Below are 8,886 nucleotides of genomic sequence, written 5' to 3' on the forward strand. Positions count from 1 at the left end.
TAGCTCCATTAAGACTTCCGGTTTCGCTTATCACCGTTTTCTCGGCTTCAACATCAGCGCGAGTTAAAACGTGAATGGAAAGTGATGGTATTACAATATTTTCTCATATTTTTTCTGAAATAAGCACAATTTACGCAACAAGAAGTATATACAATTATTATAGTAATTTTGAACTTTAAAATGTACATGTTAGTGGAATCACATGTAATTTTACACATGCCTATTATATTTGTATAAACTGTACAGAACTATTTTCAAAGATTTCAATACATCTCTGGTACCACTCTAACCTGGAACACTTGCAATGCATATCAGGTGTGTTTGAATCTAGAGCGATGTCATTGCAAATGTTGCTGGCTCTTTACCCCAGCCATACACCTCAAAGTAACCAATCTGCACTGTGTAAGACACACATAATGGACTGTACAAAATTATTTTTCAAAGATTTCAACACATCTTTGGTACCACTCCTCAACACTTCCAGAATGCATATCAGGTGAGTTTGAAGATAGAAAAAGGCCGCCCTAAAACAAGATAAAATGGAGAAAAAAATTACAATAATAATCATTGCTATCATCAACTACATTCGGGCTACAATAATAATATAATATATGCCATTTAGCTGGCTCTTTTATCCAAAGCGACTTACATTGCAGTGAGTGCATACATTTCAGTATATATGGTCCCCGCAGGAATCAAACCTACGACCTAAGCGTTGTTAGCGCCATGCTCTACCAACTGAGCCACAGAGAGCCACATATAGGGCCGTCATATCGGCCTACTTTCAACACAATCTGTGAAAGAATAGAAAGAATAGCTAGCCTATAAGAATATGCAAGACTTTTGTAATTAACAAAAAACAAGATTTATTAAAGTGCGCACACACAGTAATAGCCTACACTGTAAAAAATAATAATAAGCCGAAAAAAAAAGGAAAAGGCTTGGCAACAGAGTTTCCAGCAAATAACAGTCATCAGAATCAAACAAAATTCAACATCACAGGTATATTGGTTAGTGAGATAATGCAACACAAATAACAGAAATTCACCATTACCGACAATCCCCTTGTAACAGGGGGAGCAATGCCGTTTTTTTTTTTTTTACTATGTTTTCCATGTAAAACTAAATTTGCGACTATTTAAAACAGGTTGAATTGCCTTAAAATAGCAGCAAATATGTTTTATCCCTAAGGTTTATCTCTTTACTTTCACTGGGATTTTGTTGTAATTTCAGAAAAATGTAAAATACATGTAAAATAATACTATAATTTTCTGTCAAATTAAAGTTGTTTTTTTACAGTGTATCTGCTGATACAGCCGCAGAAGCAAAACATTCCCTTAACAGCTGTGTTGATCTGGTTCCGAACTTGGAGACGGAGAGAGAAAAAAAATGGGGGAAAACAAACTACAGCCAATGCAATTTGATAGGCCTAGGGCAGTGGTTCCCAAACTTTTAACAGTCATGTACCCCCTGTCGGTTATTTTGTAGCCTAATTGATATTCTATGAACATTATCCCTTACATATTAGACATTGTGATAATATTATTCAGTTGGATAGGGTGCACGCATTTATTTTTGGTACTGAGACTGCAGTCGGCTATTCAACAGGACTGTTTGGGAAGGTAAATCACAGATTTATTTCGCATACCCCCTAGATCGATCCACATACCCCCCGGGGGTACGCGTACCCCACTTTGACAATAGTGGGCCTAGGGCATATCGTGGATACATTTGAATATGATATAGGCCTACCTTTATTCCAAGTTGATCTTCCAGGATTTCCTCGTAGCAAATAGGTGAATGGCATCATGCAGATCTCCTGAGCAAGTTCGTGTTTGGTTGAGATGGTGGCCAGTCCGTTCAGTCGTTGTTGTGTCATAGATGGGCGGAGGTAGTTCTTAATCAACTTTAGTTTTGAAAAGCTGCGCTCTCCGCTGGCTACTGTCACGGGCAGGGTGAGGAGAATCCTCAGGGCGATGCAGGTGTTTGGGTAAAGTGTGGTAACTGCATTGGTGGTGATAAACTGGAGTGCGTCAAGTGGCTTGGCCGCTTTTTCCAGTCGCCTGCTGAAAGCCCTAAGCTCAAAGCACAAGTCGTCCCCATTGATGTTCCGTGCGTCGCCATGCTCCAAGGCCTTTTGGAATGTTACACAAGCCGTGCGCAGGGTGTCTCTCTCCATTCCATTGACGAGCGGGATGCTGTAGAGGATGCTGAAAATATTGCGCTCTTACTGTGCTCTTCCAGCAGGGTGAATCTCTCGGCCACTGACTGGCTGACTGGATGGCACAGTCCAGGATCTGATTGAAGAACACAACCTTAAAGTGCTGCGCAGGGTCAGTCACAGGTTCATCTCTGCCCTCGTAAGAGAATTGTCTCTTCCTGATGTGGGGTCGGGGCTCGATCATGAGAAGCAGGGCTTGATCTTGAGTTTCTCTGCCAATTCCTTGGCACTCACCAATGTGCCTGCAAAGCCTGCATCTGAGTCCTGCAGGAATGTTGTTGTCATGCGGAGCTTGTCATGTTGACTTCAAATAGAATGTCATACCAGATGACAATGGCACATACACATTTGAAATACCTTTTCTCAGAGATGTTGTTGGCGTCCAATCTTGTCTTCACCCCGCATGTGTCTGTCAGGCTGGTGTTGCTGGTGATGGAGGAGAGGGCATCATATACTTCCCCTAGCTGGTATCAGAGGGGCTTCACTGCCTCCAGACAGCCCTCCCATCGTGGCTCACACAGAGCTTTCAGTGTCAGTCCACCTTTGATGTGTTCTTTGAGAACATCCCAGCAGTGAGTTGAAGACGAGAAAAAAATGCATGCAGTTCTTGTTCTGTTCCAAAGAATTTGGTTGTGTCTAGGCAGCATGATGCTGCGTCGGAGAGGACCAGGTTAAGAGAGTGAGCACTGCAGGGGATGAAAAAGGCTCTTGGGTTGACATCACGCACCCTCTTCTGTACTCCATTGTGCTTCCCCTTCATGTTGGTACCATTGTCATATCCCTGCGCTCTCATGTCCTGTATGTCGAGGCCCTGCTCCTGGAGTTTTTGAAGCAGCAGCTTGGTCATGCCAGCCCCTGTAGCATCAAGCAGTTCGCGGGACTGGAGAAAGTGCTCACGGATGCGCACAGTGCCACTATCATTAGTTGTCACGAAACGCACAATCATCGTCATCTGTTCTACCTTGGACTGGTCCAGGGTGCAATCCAAAATAATAGAATAATACACTCACGGAACACTTTATTAGGAACACTATACAAATACTGGGTAGGGCCTCCCTTTGCTCTCAAAACAGCCTCAAATCTTTGTGGTATTGATTCCACAAGATGTTGGAAACATTCCTTTGAGATTCTGGTCCATGATGACATGATTGCACTTTCAAGCTGTGAATCTCCCGTTCTACCACATCCCGTTCTACCACATGTTCTATTGGATTCAGATTCACAAATTTAAAAAAATGTCCATTGTTTGGTTGATAAAGTTGATAAGCGCTCCCTCAAAAGGCGATGTTTTGGGCAGCCATTGTGCGTATGAGGCTGATGAGGTGCTCCAGTACCTGCTGCCAGTGCGCTGTCTCTGCATGGATAGTACACTGGTGTTGTGCATCCACGGTCTGCTTTAAATTGAGTCGCAGCTCCAGCTCCTTCCATCTCTCGAAGCTGTTGAGGTGGTCCGTTGATTTTTGAATACATTTTATTTAATCTTTTACAATTGGATGGGGAACAAAAACATGCAAAAATCACCATAGTTACACCAAGTTAGGGTGAGAGAGGGGGCACAACAAATGTAGGTCTAGGGGCACTGCCAGCAGCAAATCAGTGCAGGACAGTGAAGAGCGAAGTGAAGAGCCGCCCCAGGTCCTACCGCCGCCAATTTGCGGCTGGCGACTCGCACCACTTGCCACCCCTATAACGGTCAGACAGGTGAACCCAAGTGCAGAACACAGACTAAGAGACAGGATCAGTGAAACCCCAAGCTGGGGTGTATTTATTAAGAGAAGGCTGACTGAGCCGATATGGAGACAGGTAGTCCGGTAAGGGTCAGGCAGGCGGTTGGTCAGGCAGGCAGGGGTCAAACAGGTAAGCTGGCAGGCAGACGGGCAGAGTTTAGGCAGGTAATCGGGTTGGCAGGCAGGCATAGGTCGAATAGGCAGGCGGGCAGTCGTACACACAAGAGGTCAGGCAGGGAAGCGGGCAGTCATGCAGGGGAACAGGCAGGTAGGTGGATAGTCGTCCAGGCAGGGTTCAGGTAAGCAGGCAGGCAAGCAGGCAGGAGGGTGAGGCAGGGAAGGAGGGTTGGTGGCAGGAGTCAGGAGGGAACTGTGGACATAGGAACAAACAAGGTAAGGAGGCTGGGAATGCTAAGAAGTAGTGATGGCAGTGCGACACTGAAGCTTCGATACGTGCTTCAAACCCTGAACAACAATTCCATAGAACCACTGCTTCAAAGCTTGCTTTGGTGCGAAAAAAATCACGTGACACATGACGTCCGAAGCAGCAACTGCTTCATTGCCTGAATGAATCACCTGACTGGTTCGCGGTCCAATCAGGTGATTCACTGGCACTGCCTCGTCTCAATTCTGACAGGTAACAGGTTGCGACAGTTTTGAATTTGAGCGCCTCAACACTTTATAACCGCTCTAAACAATGCACAATTTGTGGGTTGTCGTAGTAGGTGTGTTGTTGCTGTTGTTGGTATTGTGTTTGTATTCTCTGAGTGTTTTTCTTGTAATCTTTCAGTGTTCCCCATCCCACATAATCACCCCCTGTCATAGTTACACAAGCACACCCAACCTATGCCATATTTTCCCCAGCACTCTCTCCTCAATACACACATTCATCAATCTTTATTTGTAAATAGAACATGATATTCAGTCTTAGTGTGTGTGTGCATCAAAGAATTTTCAAAGCAAAGATACTTTAAATCCAAGGGTGATCAAAGCAAAGATGCTTCAGAACAAAAGATCTTTTCTACAAAAGTAAAGTAGTTTCTCCAACACTGCTCATTGAGGTGCGTGCGTGCGTGCAATTAAAAGCCTTCTGTCCACCAACTTGCCTGCCTAATTTGACTGCAGCCTTGCACTTCACCAGGAGAGGTCACTGTAACTGAAGCTTCAAGTAATGAACCCATTTTCGAAACAATTGGCTCAAGTGGTTCAGTGCTTCACAAAAGCTTAATTTGCCCATCACTACTAAGAAGCAGGAATTATAGCTAGAAGCGTGACTAACAATGAACTGATGTTACGATCTGGCAGGGTAGTGAAGGTTGAACCGGGTATTTATGGCAAATGTTGGTAATGAGAATGGGGAACAGCTGGTCATCTGACTTCTGCACACCTGACACCACTCCTGAAATCAGCCTGACTGGTCGAGAGAGAGAGAGAAAGACGTGACAACCCCAGGTCCTAGCGCCTCCAATTTGCCGCCCTAGGCGGTCTCCTGTAGTTGCCTAATGGGTGGTCTGGCCCTGATGTTGGCGGAATAGCTTGTGAGTGGAGAAGGAATTGCACAGAGCTGTGCTTGCAACAGACAGAAAGCTATCCGGTGTCATGCTAAATCCGACTCGGGTGTACACAGATGGCTCGGGTAGCGTTCGGGGACTCAGATGCTGCGCTTGTTGATATTTGATATTGCGCAATAATCAGAATTATGAGTGCCTGTGTATTTTTTCAGGTGCAATTTAGAGAACATGCGTTTGTATTTAAGGATCATAAATTAGGTGTAATTTAGCTAATATGTATGTTTGTATCAAGCTAGCTTTATGTAATGTAGAGAATCACTACAGTATTTATCCCATTAAACATTAGGCAGGCATAAGCTCTGTTCAACTTGATCATTAAAAATGTAATCACTCGAGTAAACCCGCGTGGCATGGTAGAAATGTCCCTGCTCTTTCAGTGTGATGTGCAGGGTTTGAACCCTGCCTGGAGCGTGTTATTTTGGGGGATTTTACGTGATTTGATTGTAATTATTGAGTTGAACAGATGCTTGTGCCCATTTTTTATCATTCATTTCATAGAATTTTTTATTGTGTGCATATATTTTATCGATTGAGTGGCAGAATTGAACCCACATCTCAATCATGCTACGCGGACTACGTGAGAAAGGTATGAGGTGTATAGGATGATAACAAAACAATCCAGATTCACACTTTTTTTGTGTGTGCCATCTCCGACAGTGAATGTCTGCGTAGTTCAGCTCCCACACCCTGAACTACGTGGTGTAGTGCAGTGTAAGCAGTATCTGAATTAGTAGTAGCATTATAAGCAGAATAAATAGGATGCAGTATGAACAGTGTAAGCGGCATAGAGCTGTATAGGCAATGCAGTCTAGCAGTATAAATGTATTAACAGTAACATTAGAGTAAATAGCAGAATAAATATGGAATGCCGTATGAACAGTATAAACAGGTATGTACAGTATGTACAGATATGTGCAGTGTATTAACAGTAGCATTAAAAGAAAAATATAAGGATATGTGCATTATGAACAGTATAGACAGATTATGAACAGTATAGACAGATATGTACAGAAGAGCAGTGTATGGAGTAAGAGCAGCAGTTTATAGGAATACTGTAAGAGTAGTGCAATTGTCCGTGGGGGGGTGGGGGCAGGGGTTGGTAGGTTGTCACCTAGGTGCAGAATTGGAGTTCAGTAGGGTGACAGCCGCAGGGAAGAAGCTACCTCTGAACCTGCTGGTTCGGGTGCAGAGAGACCTGTAGCGCCTCCCGGAGGGGAGTGGGGTGAACAGTCTATGGTTGGGGTGAGAAATGTCCTTGACGATGCTGCGTGCCTTACGCAAGCATTGTTTGCCCTGGACAGCCTCAATGGAGGGGAGTGAGGAACCGGTGATGCGTTGGGCAGTTTTCACCACCCTCTGCAGTGCTTTCCGGTCAGATGCAGAGCAGTTGCCATACCATACTGTGACACAGTTGGTGAGGATGCTCTCGATGGTGCAGCGGTAGAAGTTCACCAGGATCTGAGGAGACAGATGGACCTTCTTTAGTCTCCTCAGGAAGAAGAGATGCTGGTGAGCCTTTGTTACGACCCTAGCTCGTTAGGGAAAAGAGAAGCAACATAAACCCGATGGTGTGGGTAATTATTAAAGTTATTTATTAACAGGGAAATGGTATTGTCTTTTAGATCCCCAAAGCTACAACAAAAGGAGGCAAATTCCCTATGGGCGCAGGGGAAATCAAAGAAACAAATAAACAATAATCACAAAAGAAAACTGGACTCCAAAAAGAGTGAGTCCTTGCTCCTATCTGAGCTTAAAATAAAAGTAAACACCAATAAACCAAAACCTCACTACCTAAACAACAATTTCAAACAAAAGTACATAAACCCACAGTCGCCCCTAGCCCTAGTGTTTCTAACATGAATAAACTACGTGACAAGGTGAAGTTGTGTAAATCAGTGCCTAATAATAATAAAGTGAAAATACTGTTACCTGTTTCCTCAAGCTAAACCTCCTCCAAATCACACTCACACACACAGCAACCAGTATCCCTAAATGGATAATCACTAATATTCTCAACAAGATCGAACAATACACACAAGGTGGTGAGCTAGCCCTGCTCCCGAACAGTGACTCAGTAGGCTTTTATAGTCCATGTGGCTTGGGCTGATTGGTGGAATGGATTGATCATCCAGGAAGTGGGCGGAGCCTTCGGACCATGGACCATATGGAGCCTGCTGCACAACATTCAGGAAACAAACACAGAACACACACAACAACAAACACAGACCCGGGCGGAGTGTAGCTGCGACCGTCACACCCCCCCCCCCTTAAGACACAAATCCCAAAAAATGTTTGATAGATTATTAAAATTTCTCACCATCCAAATCTCTGAAATCTATTCCTCGAGCACTCTAGACAGGGCATCAGCTACTATGTTATCTGTGCCCTTTTTGTGCCGGATTTCTAAATGGTAGTCCTGCACTATCAAAGCCCATCTCATGAGTCTCTGATTGTGGTTATACATGCGATTGAGAAACACAAGAGGGTTGTGATCCGTGAACACCACTACCGGCAAAGGACTGGACCCAACGTACACCTCGAAATGCTGGAGTGCCAACAGCAGAGCAAGAGTTTCTTTTTCAATAGTTGAATATCTACATTGATACCTATTGAACTTTCTTGAAAAATAACACACAGGGTGATCAACTCCAGCCAGGTCCTCCTGCAACAACACAGCCCCAGCTCCAACACCACTGGCATCAACCTCTAACTTGAACGGCCTGGAGAGGTCTGGCGCCGCGAGCACAGGGGAATGGCTTAACAAAGACTTCACATTGTCAAAAGCACTTTGACATTCAGGAGTCCACACAAACCCTACCTTCGGACTTAGTATTGTGGTCAACGGATGAACTATGGTGGAAAAGTTTCGACAGAAACTCCTATAATATCCTGCCATGCCTAAAAATCTGCGAAGAGCTCTCCTAGTGGTGGGAGCTGGATACTCTGATATAGCAGAGACTTTTTCCTCCACAGGCCGCACCTGACCTTGACCTACCTGTCTGCCTAAATAAGTGACACTGGCTTTTCCAAACTCACACTTTGCTAGATTCACTGTGAGGGATGCGTCAGCAAGCCGAGTGAACACTTGCTCCAAAACTTTTATGTGCTCCTCCCAAGTAGACGTGTACACAATCAGATCGTCAAGGTAAGCATTACAGTTAGGCACTCCTGCCAAAACTGTATTCACCAACCTCTGAAAGGTAGCGGGAGCGTTGCACATCCCAAAAGCCATGACCGTGTACTGTAAAAAATAATCAGGGGTTACAAATGCGGAAATTTGAGAAGCGCGTTCAGTTAAGGGTACTTGCCAGTAACCTTTGAGCAGGTCTAATTTGCTAACAAATTTGGCCGTGCCCAAGTTGTCAAC

This window comes from Argentina silus, assembly GCF_951799395.1.
Source record: "Argentina silus genome assembly, chromosome: Y".
In the NCBI taxonomy this organism is placed as follows: domain Eukaryota; kingdom Metazoa; phylum Chordata; class Actinopteri; order Argentiniformes; family Argentinidae; genus Argentina; species Argentina silus.